Below are 11685 nucleotides of genomic sequence, written 5' to 3' on the forward strand. Positions count from 1 at the left end.
GTTCGTTTTTTTGTAATCTCTGTCCTATCATTCTATCCAAACCATTTCCCTATCTAAGATTAGGACTTGGTTAAATGCCACATTTTCTCTATCCATCCATCTACTGAGGGGCATCTGTGTTGATTGCATATCTTAGCTATATTAAATAATGCTGTAATAAATATAGTTGTTCTGGTAATGCTATTATGGTCTTGTTTGTGATCATTTGGGTAAATGTCCAAAAGGTAGATTGCTGGGTCATAGGGAAGTTCTAGGTGGAATCTTTTGAGGAACCTCCATACTACGCCAAAGTAGTTGAACAAGTTACATTCCCACCAACAATGCAGTAAGGTTCCCTTCTGGCCACATCCCCTGAAGGATATGTTGTTATTAGAGTTCTTGATTTACCCATTCTAAATGGGGTAAGGTGGTATCTCAATGTTGTTTTGATTTGCTTTTCTTTTATGGCTTGGGAGGTTGAGCATTTCTTCATGTGTCTATTTTCCTTCCTTCTTTTCTTTTCAAAGAAGATTGCCTTGAAGTCTTTAGCCCACTTATTTATTGGGCAGTTGTTTCTTTGAGGATTTGTTATTGGGGGATTTAATGTTTTGAGTTCCAAGTATATTTTAGATATGAGATCCTTCTCTATTGTATGGCTAGTGAAGATCTTCTCCCAATCAATGGACTTTCTATTGATCTTGCTAGCTATGTCCTTTGCCATGCAGAAGCTCTGCAATTTCATACAATACCATTTGTCCAAACTTTCTTTGATTTCTTGTGCTTCTGGGTCTCTATTAAGAAAATTTTATCCTCTGCACAGGAGACCTTGGGTATGTCCTACTCCATCCTGTAATGTTTTCAGGGTGTCTGCTTTGACTCTGAGGTCTTTGATACATTTGGAGTTGATTCAGTACAGGATGATATACAAGGATATAGTTTTAGTTTTCTATGAGTGATTAACCAATTTTGCCAGCACTTTTACTGAAGAAGCTCAGTACTGTACAGAAAGGTTATAGTTACATAAGTAAGGTAATGCGTACATTTCTTATTGAGTATTGTTACCACCTCCTTTGTTTTCTCCTACTATTCCTTACCTTCACACATCCCAAACACCTCCGTCTACCCCCCTCTAATAGTATCTTGCAAATCTCATTGTTACAATGGGTCAACCTGTATACTTTCCTTGCATCTTAAATGAAGAAATGCTGGCTTGTTTCATGCTGATTCTACTTGTGTAGACACACTTAAAAACACTTTCCAAGTCCAAAAGCAAATAAATGAAATGCACATCATCTTTTGTCAGTTGGTATAATTGTGTTCTACACATAAAAAACTTTCTTTTTTTCTCATATTCGTGGCCAGGACATCTGTATGACCTCAGTCAGAACTGCTCACTTTAGACTTTTCATATGGGTTGGTTAAATTTTGACCTGTGCTCCAGTCTTCTGGGGAGTCACTCATCTGCTTAGGAATTGATGCTTGCTGTTGGAAAAGAGCCCAAGGAAGGATGCCATTTAAAGCCTTATAACTTTATTCTTAACAAGGATATTGTCCTACTACTTTGGATGTTGAGAGTGTCTACAAGAGCAAGCATTCCATGGGGAGCATGGAGACACCATATGACCACTACTTATTGAGATTTCCGAGTGACTTGCTATCACTTGTACTGCACTTTTCAAGTCGAATCTCTCTAAACCTACCAGTTGGAAGAGATAAGAGGAGTGGTAAAAGAACTCTTAGAGACGAATACATCTTCAACACATTTTTTTCCAAGCATTCTGTCTAAGGCATATTCAACAACTAGTGAAACTTGTGTTGGCTATATCTATGTGTCTTTTTCCATTTGTGCATGTGTACATGTGTGTACGTATGTGTGTATTTGTGTGTACAGTGACATTCATGTGTACATATATGGGCCGATATACACATATATGCATATATAAATAAATATACATATATAAATATATGTGCATATATATATCAGGTGTTCAGTGATTTAATCTAGAGTTCCCAGCACGTTGTCCTTATCACAAAATGTACATGATAAACTGCTCTAAGGATCTGTGCTATATGAAGGGTATCCTTTGTACTCACTTCCCCCATTAACTTGTTTTTCATCCCTGTGAACAACTTCAGCCACTTTCCCATAGGATAGCTTTGTTTTTGTTACTTACTGATAATAAAAGAAAAAGGTTGTTTGTAAAAGAAAAAGAACTTTTAGGTCCCAGGCTAAAAGTATATTATCAGTCCCAATTATTCATATGAGATAAAATTTATAATAGTACTAAAAGTGAAAAGGAATTCCTAGATGTGTTGTTTTGCCATTTAGAATGGCAAAGAATAATTTCACGTCACTGTTATAACTCTTAAAGAATGCAAGGGTAACTGATAGTCCCTATCATGTTCCCACAAAACCAGTGGATCCTGAAGGAAAATAGTAGACCATCAGAAATTCTAAGTAGCAGATATGGAGCATGAAAGAGAAAGAGCAGAAATGAGAGAGAGTGAAAGAGAGAAAAATATCATAATATTAACGTGCATAACAGATAAACAAGAGGTGTATGAGAATATTCATATTGCTATCTTGAGACACTACATGTACTTTTGAAGGTATTTGATTTATGATAATTTATCAACATAAAAAATAAAGTGATTTTGATAATAAATAAAAATGGCTCAGAAGAAATTATAAATGCAAAAACATTCTTCACAGAAGCAAACTCTCAGAAATATTTCTTGACTTTGAAAAGGATAAATTTTCTGCAGTTAGTATAAATTTAGAAGTATGACAGTTCACAAAAATATAAAAATGTGTTCACATATTTCATTATATAACCAAAAGCAGAAAGCAAATATTGTTCAGATGATTTTTAAATCACAGTTTCTCAGGAGCTGGAAAGGTGACTCAGTGGTAGAGTGCTTGCCTTGCATGCATGAGGTCCTGGATTTCATTCCTCAGCACGACATAAGCAGAAAAAGATGAAAGTGCTGCTGTGGATCAAGTGATAACGCTTGCCTTGAGCTGAAGAGCTGAGGGACAGTACCCAAGACCCAGAGTTCAAGCCCCACAACCAACAAAACCGAAGCAAAAAACAAAGCAAAACAAAGCACAGTTTCTCAATTTTGTGGCCTCAACTCTGTAATACCACAACTTCAGACTAGGGATAAGATTTTAGGTATGGATATTTATCAACACTCCTGATTCAGACTCTACTTGATATAATTTTTAATCAATATTTTGTTTTTAGTTTTGCTCTTTCTAAATTTACATGGACCTATGAAAAATGGTGTGGCCATCCCAATAATATTCTCAAAGTACCTCTTAATCACGACTCAGAAAAAGTTGTATTATATTACAACAAGGAAAAAATGCTATAAATAAAGAAAACAATAATTATATATTAATGATTACTAAAATAAAAACAAAACAATTACCAAGGCTCTGATTATTTGAAGAGTATATAGTAGATTTTACTATTTTCTCATATGCCTGTACATTTAAAACTGGATAAAGCTATGAGTAGCCTTTAAATTTACCCACTAAGGTTACTATTTATAGTTCATCTCATCATTTGTATGTGGCTTATATCGTTATTTGTTCATCACTAACATATAACGTAAGGGAGCCCTAAAGATTTAAGAGAAACTGTGTACTTAAAATCTTAACTCTTCACTCTACTTCTTTACACAGTCTTTGCAACTTCTCATTAGTAAAGTTTCTATAAACTCTGAAATGTACATACATACTAGTACATGCTACCAGAAATACTATATACTTTATCGAAAAATTTTATGACCTGCCAAACAGTCTTAATTTTGCCATATAAGCAAATCCCAAAATGAAAGATATTTAAAACATTAACACTTTTAACAAAGCTTAACATTTGCTGCAATGATCATTATGACAGGTGCCTTGTGTAGAATAATTGAATTCCTCCTCCTACACATCTCATGAACAACAAATATCTGAAATTATTTTGTTTTTGGCATGTCAATCTTGACTTTATTCTTAGATGTGTGCTTATGTAAGAAATACATGGTTGCAAAATTTCACAATTCTTTTGAACTTACTTGTTGTTGAATTGTCTTGTTTAAGAAAATCAATTACACTTTATATATAAAAAAATGTTCTGTGCTCAATTTGGCTGCACATACACTAAAATTGGAACATACAGAGAGGATTAGCATGGTTCCTGCACAAGGATGAATAGTTCCATATGTTTACACCAACAGATGCTGGAAGGGATGTGGCCAGAAGGGAAGCCTACTGCATTCTTGGTGGGAGTGTAAACTTGTTCATTCACTTTGGAAAGCGGTTTGGAGGTTCCTCAAAAGACTCCACATAGAGCTCTCCTATTACACAGCAATCCCACTTTTGGGCATTCACCCAAATGATCACAAACAAGTCCATACTAAAACTACCACCACAACAATGTTTATTGTAGCATTATTTGCCATAGCTAAGATAGGGAACCAACCCCGATACCCCTCAGTAGAAGAATGGATCAAGAAAACGTTCTGTGTGTGTGTGTGTGTGTGTGTGTGTGTGTGTGTGTGTGTGTGTGTGTGTGTGTGAATGTACACTTACACAATCACTTTGGAAAGCAGTCTGGTGAGTCCTCAGAAAGCTAATTATTGACGTTCCTTATGGCCTACTCATACCACTTCTAGGCATCTATCCTGAACAACAGGTACCAATATTCAAGGACACATGCACCTCCATGTTTATTGTAGCACTGTTCACAATAGCCAGGATAGGAAAACAACCCATATGTCCCACCAGAGATGAATGGATCCAAAAACTGTTGTAACTATACACAACAGAATATTTTCCAGCCATTAGAAAGGACAAAATAATGGCATTAGCAGGGAAATCAATCAAGCTACAGGAGATCATGTTGAGCGAGGCAAGACAAAAGCAAGAGACAAACCACATGGTCTCCATGGTAAGTGGATGTTAAATCCAAAATGTAAGGTGATACAACAAAATTAACAACACTTAAGAAACCAAGGACTTCCACTCATCTGATTGAATCACTACTAAATAACCCCATTCTGCTGATAATATGTGCACACTGAAGGGAAACCAGGAGGACGACACAGAACTAGAGGGAATCAGGGAAAAACATACAACAGTGGGATCCATCAGCTGCACTGGACATTGACCAAAATGAACTAAGAAACTCAATGTCACTGAAGGGAGGGAGGGAACAAGTGGGAAAGAGGGAACAGCAGACGCTATGCAAAACAAAAGAAATATACATATTTCCAAACAAAAAAAGTATCCATATGGAAGAAATAACTCTATTGCAAAGCTCATAGAACTCATAAGTGTTGTAGACCATGATAGACAATTTGCTCCATCAAAGTTAGAATGTGTTTGTGACTTTAACTAAGCATCACTATCCCACAATATTGTGAAATTTGGGAAATTATGTAACCACTTTATCACAAGAAAAACATTTGAAAAAATGATGAATATGGAAAACTAAGTTGCTCTAAAAAACAAAAAACTAAAATGTTCTCTGTGTATATGTGTGTACACACACACACACATATATACCATATATATACATATATATGTGTATATATATTAATTCTATGCCTCCATCAGAAAGAATGACATCGCCCAATTTTTAGGAAATGGAAAGACTTGGAAAAAAATTATATTAACTAATGTAAGCCAAGTCCAAAGAAACATAGGTCCCATGGTATCCCTTATTTGCAATAACTAGTATATGTCTGGGATAAGCAGAAAAGTTGAAAAGCTATGTGTATATGACTAGATAAGTAGATGTTAAGCTATATGACCCTCAAGATAGAGCCGCAAGCGGTTTTTTCTTTCTTGCTGTTGTTTCTCACATATTTATAATGTACGACGTGATTTTTTTTTTGTTTTTTATACATTCCTCCCCAACAATATAACCCCTATTTTCACTTTATTTGATTTGGTGCACCTGCATCTTGTATATACACTTCTCTAATTTGGGGAAGGAAAGGGAAAAAACAACATACTTAAATAGGAATACATTTTGACCCATTGTATAACAATAGATGCACAAGACATTATTTTGAAGAACGAACTTTACAATTTAGGCTGGGGACATTGGGTGGGGCTTGCGGGTGTGAGGAGTGTACTTGTGGAGGTGGAAGGGAAGGAATGGTGGGGGAAAAACAAAGGAGGAGGTAACAATGCTTGATAGGAAATGTACTTATTACTTTGCTCATGTAACTATAACCCCTCTGTACAGTATTTTTACAACAAAAAATGTATAAAAATGTTTTGAGATGGAAGTTTATTTTGCCTGTTTTACCCATATAATATCGTTAACAGAGAAATTAATGCAAAACACTGAAATGAAGATATTTGGAAAAGTGAATGTGTGTGCATTCCTGCGTGTTGGCATGCTCAGAGTTTGAAATTAGGGCTTTGTGGTCTCGCTATGTCTTTCTCTCTAGATTGGTGAGCTACTATATGAGCTACATCTCCATTCCTGGCCCTTTGTTAGTTCTTTAAATTTTTGGAAAAATAATCTCATAAATTTATTTTGCCCTGATTGGCTTCCAAATGTTATCCACAGATCTCAGGCTCCTTAGTAGGTATCCCGAGTAGTTAGGATTACAGGTGTGACAAACCAGCACAAGTCTTTCAGAACAATTTTAAAAGTAAAAGAAAATTTACTTCACAGAGGTCTGTTTTATCATCTCCTAGTTTTAAAGCATTTTGGATTGATTATATGTGATTTTTTTCATTCTTGAATTCTTAAAATACAGTAAGTGATGATATTTAAAAGATTTAGTACTTTTAAAAATGATACTGGAACTATGGGACAGAAGAAATTTGCCTCTTTTTGGACCATAATTTATAAGCTCAGCTCTGTGCATGATAATCCAATGTCACCAACACAGTCTGTGTTGAAGAAAAATGTCACAGAAAACAATCACCATGGGCAATAATTGCTATGCTATTATTTCTTGGACAATATGAATATTGAATTGAGAGTATCAGAGAATGGAGTGAATTTATCTACTTGTTGTGTATTGCTGAAAGACTTTTGGAAAATTTGACTCATTTCCTTCCTCACTGTGTGTCTTGGGCCATGCACTTACTGCCTTTAATTACAATTTTTCCCAGCACTAAAATGGTAATAACATTGGCATTATAGCAAATGTTATCTTAAGAATTAAGGGTCCTTAGAACGCTGAACTCTTTCTCATTCTTGTAGAGGTATAATCAGATGAGAGGAACTGTATTTTTTGTTTGCTTACTTCCATTTATTCTTCAGTTTGAAACCTGAACTACTTAAGACTGAAAGAAACCAAAATTAGACACGCAAGCTTTGGAAAGAGCAATAAATGTAAAATAAATAAAATACATATAGCTATGTAAAAGGTCTAACTAAATTGTTATATAGTCTCAAGCATAAACAGAAAATGATTTAAGCAATATCATGTTATTGAAAATTGAAAAATGTTAGAAGTTGCTTAATTTTTTCCTTTTTACTACCTTGAATTAATTATTTTTGTATAGAGAGATTAAAGATGAGATTAACAAGACACTTGATTAAAAATGGACAAAAGTTCAAATAGACATGTTTTCCATAAAGCCCTCTATATCACCAGTGGGTTTACACAGTTGTGTTTAATACAACTTCTGTGCTGGCTTAATGCTTTGTGAGCAGAAGTCATTAGAGAAATGTAATTCAAAATTACTATGATACTACTTCATAACTATTAGAACTCTTATTAAAAAAAAATCAAAGGAACCAGGTGTGGTGGTAAAGGTATGTAATTCCAAGCATTTAGGAGGTTGGATTTCAGTCTTAAGCGAGTCTGGGGTAGTGAAGATAGTAAAAACTTGCCCTTTATTACTTTTTGAATAAAAGGTAATAATGTTGGTGAGAGTGTGAAGAAAAGGAAATTTTCTACACTCTTGATCAAAATACAGGTTAATATTCTCCTTGTAGAAAGTAGTATGGAGTTTTCTAAAGAAATTATAGTTGAAATATCATCTGATCCACCAATCATGTGATTATTTCTCTCTGGGTAACTCGTAATTATATCTGTAGTTCATTGTTATTCACATTATTCACAACAACAGCCAAGATATAAATCGAAGTTCAGTGTTCAACTACACTAATAAAGCAACTCTGGTAGATGCAGAAATATCTTTTTGTTTCATCCTTAAATTAACAAGAGACTTCTCCCATTAGCCACAACTTACAATGACCTGAAAGATGTATTCGAAATGAAGAAAAATGTTATGTTCTGATCTTTGGAAACACACACACACACACACACACACACACAATCCGCTAACATTAAGACAGAATTTTTTTTTTTTTAAGTAAAGCAAAGTGGAACTTCTGGGGTATTTATGCATAAGATACTAGATATACATTATGACCAGGTATAGAGTTGTAATGTACAACATGAAGATACAGGGGACAACATTGGCCTTACGTAGGAATGAAGCTAAGTAAGTAGGAGTTGTTCTTCCTAGTAGTGGTTCCTCTTTTAGTTTTTCTTCCTTCAATAATGGATAAGATTAATGTAATTCTTTAAGTATACCTGCCTGTTTTCAGAAATAATAACAAACAATATAGCAATAATATTGCAAGTTCAACATAGAACAAAATGTCAAATTAAAATATATGAGATTATCCTTGATGTAAACTAATTATTACAAATAAGTGAAACCATGGGACCTATGTTTCTTTAAGTTTGGCTTACTTCACTTAATATGATTTTTTCCAAGTTCTTCCATTTCGTTACAAATGAGGTGGTCACATTCTTTGTGATGGAAGCATAGATTTCCACTTGTGTTTATCTCTGTGTGTGTGTGTGTGTGCTTGTGTGTGTGTGTGTGTGTCATTTTTGGTAAATATTACTGTGATACACAGTAGTAGCTTTACTGTGGCCTTGTTTGTGATCACCTGGTTATATGCCCAGAAGTGGGATTACTGGGTAATAAGGGAGCATTATTGTGTACATTAAGGATAGAGCAGAATAGCTCAGTAGCTATGTACATATGACCGAATAAGGTGATTCCAAGTGAAATGAACTCCAAGACATGTTCTTTGTTGTTCTTAATGAAATATGTGATTTCTTTTTATCTTTTTGTGTTTTCCCCACTTATGGTTTATCCCCTGTAGTCACTGTATTGGATTTTGATACCCTGGGTATTTTAAATACGTTGATCTGAACTAGGGAAGGGAAAGGAAAAAAAAACAAAATGGTGAGACAAAGGACAAAGGGGGAACCTATGCAACAGTAGTACTCACAAGACAATATGTTGTAAATAATCTTGGGGGGGGGGGTGCTGAGAGTGAAGAGGGAGAAAAATAGGGAAAAGAGTAACAAGTTAGAAAAAAAATAAATTAATTACCTTACTTATGTAAATATATCCCATCTGTACATTACCTTGACAATAAAATTTAAATAAAAAAATAAACTAAAATATTTGAGAGCAGCAATACAGGAGATGGGACTGGGGGAAATACTGTAGTATTGTAGAGTAGAAGAGCTGTGGAAAGCAGTAATTTTACATTAACATAGCAAGTAATAAACTAGCATATAGCTTTTCAGCCTCATGTCAGTCATTAAAAAGGTTAAACAAAAGGCATAATCAGCAAACCAATAGAGATAAAATAGAAAACTAAACAATTAAGATGAAGAGAAGACTTGGACCGAGAATAACAAATGACACAATTAAGAAACAAATAACAAGCTGCTGGGCTGGGAAGGTGACTCAGTGGTAGAGTGCTTGCCTTGCATGCCTGAGGCCCTGGGTTTGATTCCTCAGCACCACATAAGCAAAAAGAAACAAGCCGGAAGTGGTGCTGTGTCTCAAGTTGTAGAGCGCTAGCCTTGAGCTGAAATAATGAGGCAGAGCGCCAAGGCCCAGAGTTCAGGCCCCACTAGCGGACCCAAAAAATAAAATAAAATAAAAAAATACAAGCTGCTAAGTTTAAAAATGATCACCCTTAATTCTATTGACTTGTTTAGATCACAATTTGTTAGAAGTATAATTCAAATCACAGTTTAATAGTATATCATTTTAATAATAGTTTACTTATTATTGATTTCTTAATATTGAATGTTTAATATATAATTTTAATTTCAGCAGCTATAGAAAAGAAGAAAGTGAAAATAATTTTAATAATATATTTATGAATTGTAAAATTGAGAAGCATTAGAATTTAAACAAATAATATATCATTATTGCTTCATTTCTGTAATTTAATGTAATAATTCAAAGTGTATTCCACACTTAGCACTCATCTTAACATCAAATAATAAATTATTGCACATGACTCTTGGTATTAGTTGGAAGAGTTCAGCACTGTGGTAAAATTCACACCGCATAGTACACGAAGATATGACCCCTCTCATATAGCTTCAATTGTGGAAATTTGGTTTCTACGTGCATGTTAAATTCTTGTCTAGGTGACATCTATAAAATTATTTACAATTATATACACGAGGACTATTTCAGATGATTCTTAAAAGTCATATTCATTAATTAAATTTTTATTATTTCATACCAAATAAATATTTACAGGGAGACTGAATTTTTGTGTGGATGATGGTGTATGTGTGCCAGATTATAGGTATTAAGGCTTATTTTATATTCCTGACATTGTTTCTAGAGTTGGATTTATTTTTCCATTATGGGTTAAGTGTATTATATTGGATATATGAAAGTAAACTGAATGTTTATTCCATTAATCCTTTGTCTAATCCCAATATAAATTATTCATGTGTTTGAAATAATGAAAATAACAATAGATAAAAGCAAGGTAAATCAGTCTGTAGTAGACAAGTATTTACACCATTATTTTGAGAGTTGGTCCTCTTTTACACTACAGAATATTCTTGGGAATATGTGCTCCAGGCTGGCCACAACTGAAGAATATTACGGTTTGATCTATCATAAGAGAAGGAAGGAAGGGGAACCTTCCTTCCAAATGTCTGATCCCAAGAATGTGATCTGCTTTGTGGTGGCTACTTGGAAATGAACATTTTTCACAGTCAACCTTGAAAAGCCATCTTGATAGATGACCTCTGTAAGTGGTTACAAAGCATTATTGATGGCTTTGCAAGGATGCCTGATTGCCTTAGTTTGAGACAATTAACAGGAATTTATTCAATTTTTCTTTGTATCTTTATGAGAAAAACCCATTGACTCTAGGCCAGGGGATCATAGGGGCCCAGAGAAACTACTACCTTGAATAGTAATCCTAGACATCTAAAACAAAACACACACACACACACACACACACACACACACACACACACACACACACTCCAGTAAGCACAGCCAGGCAGGGTTGCTATCATAGCCTACATGAAGTCTGGCAAAAAACAGAAGCTGAGAGTCATTTAGTTGATAACTAATATATTTTTTATGAGGCAGACTCAAATGAGACTCCAGAGAAAGGACAGAAAGATTGATCAGAGAGACTAAAATTGGTCACATAAAGATTGGAAAGGAGAATTCCTTGTAGAACAAATAAATCATAGAATGCTTGTGCATGTAAGAACAAGACAGAAGACCAAATTCCAGAAACGCACATTTTCTTAGAAGTCAGCTTAATCAATTATCAATGCAAATCTTTGAACTCTTAAATATTTGACCACATGTGGGAGAAGGTTGAAAAGAAAGAAAATTTCATCACTCTATTAGGAAGTCCAATATCACAT

At 34.5% G+C, this 11685-nt stretch overlaps 1 pseudogene; it reads left to right on the plus strand.

Moving 5' to 3' along the window:
- The first annotated feature begins 4111 nt into the window (after positions 1-4111).
- On the plus strand, positions 4112-4202 carry LOC122101771 (annotated as a pseudogene).
- Positions 4203-11685: the final 7483 nt, after the last annotated feature.

Source organism: Dipodomys spectabilis, unplaced genomic scaffold (assembly GCF_019054845.1).
Source record: "Dipodomys spectabilis isolate Male_0828 unplaced genomic scaffold, ASM1905484v1 ptg000683l, whole genome shotgun sequence".
NCBI lineage: Eukaryota > Metazoa > Chordata > Mammalia > Rodentia > Heteromyidae > Dipodomys > Dipodomys spectabilis.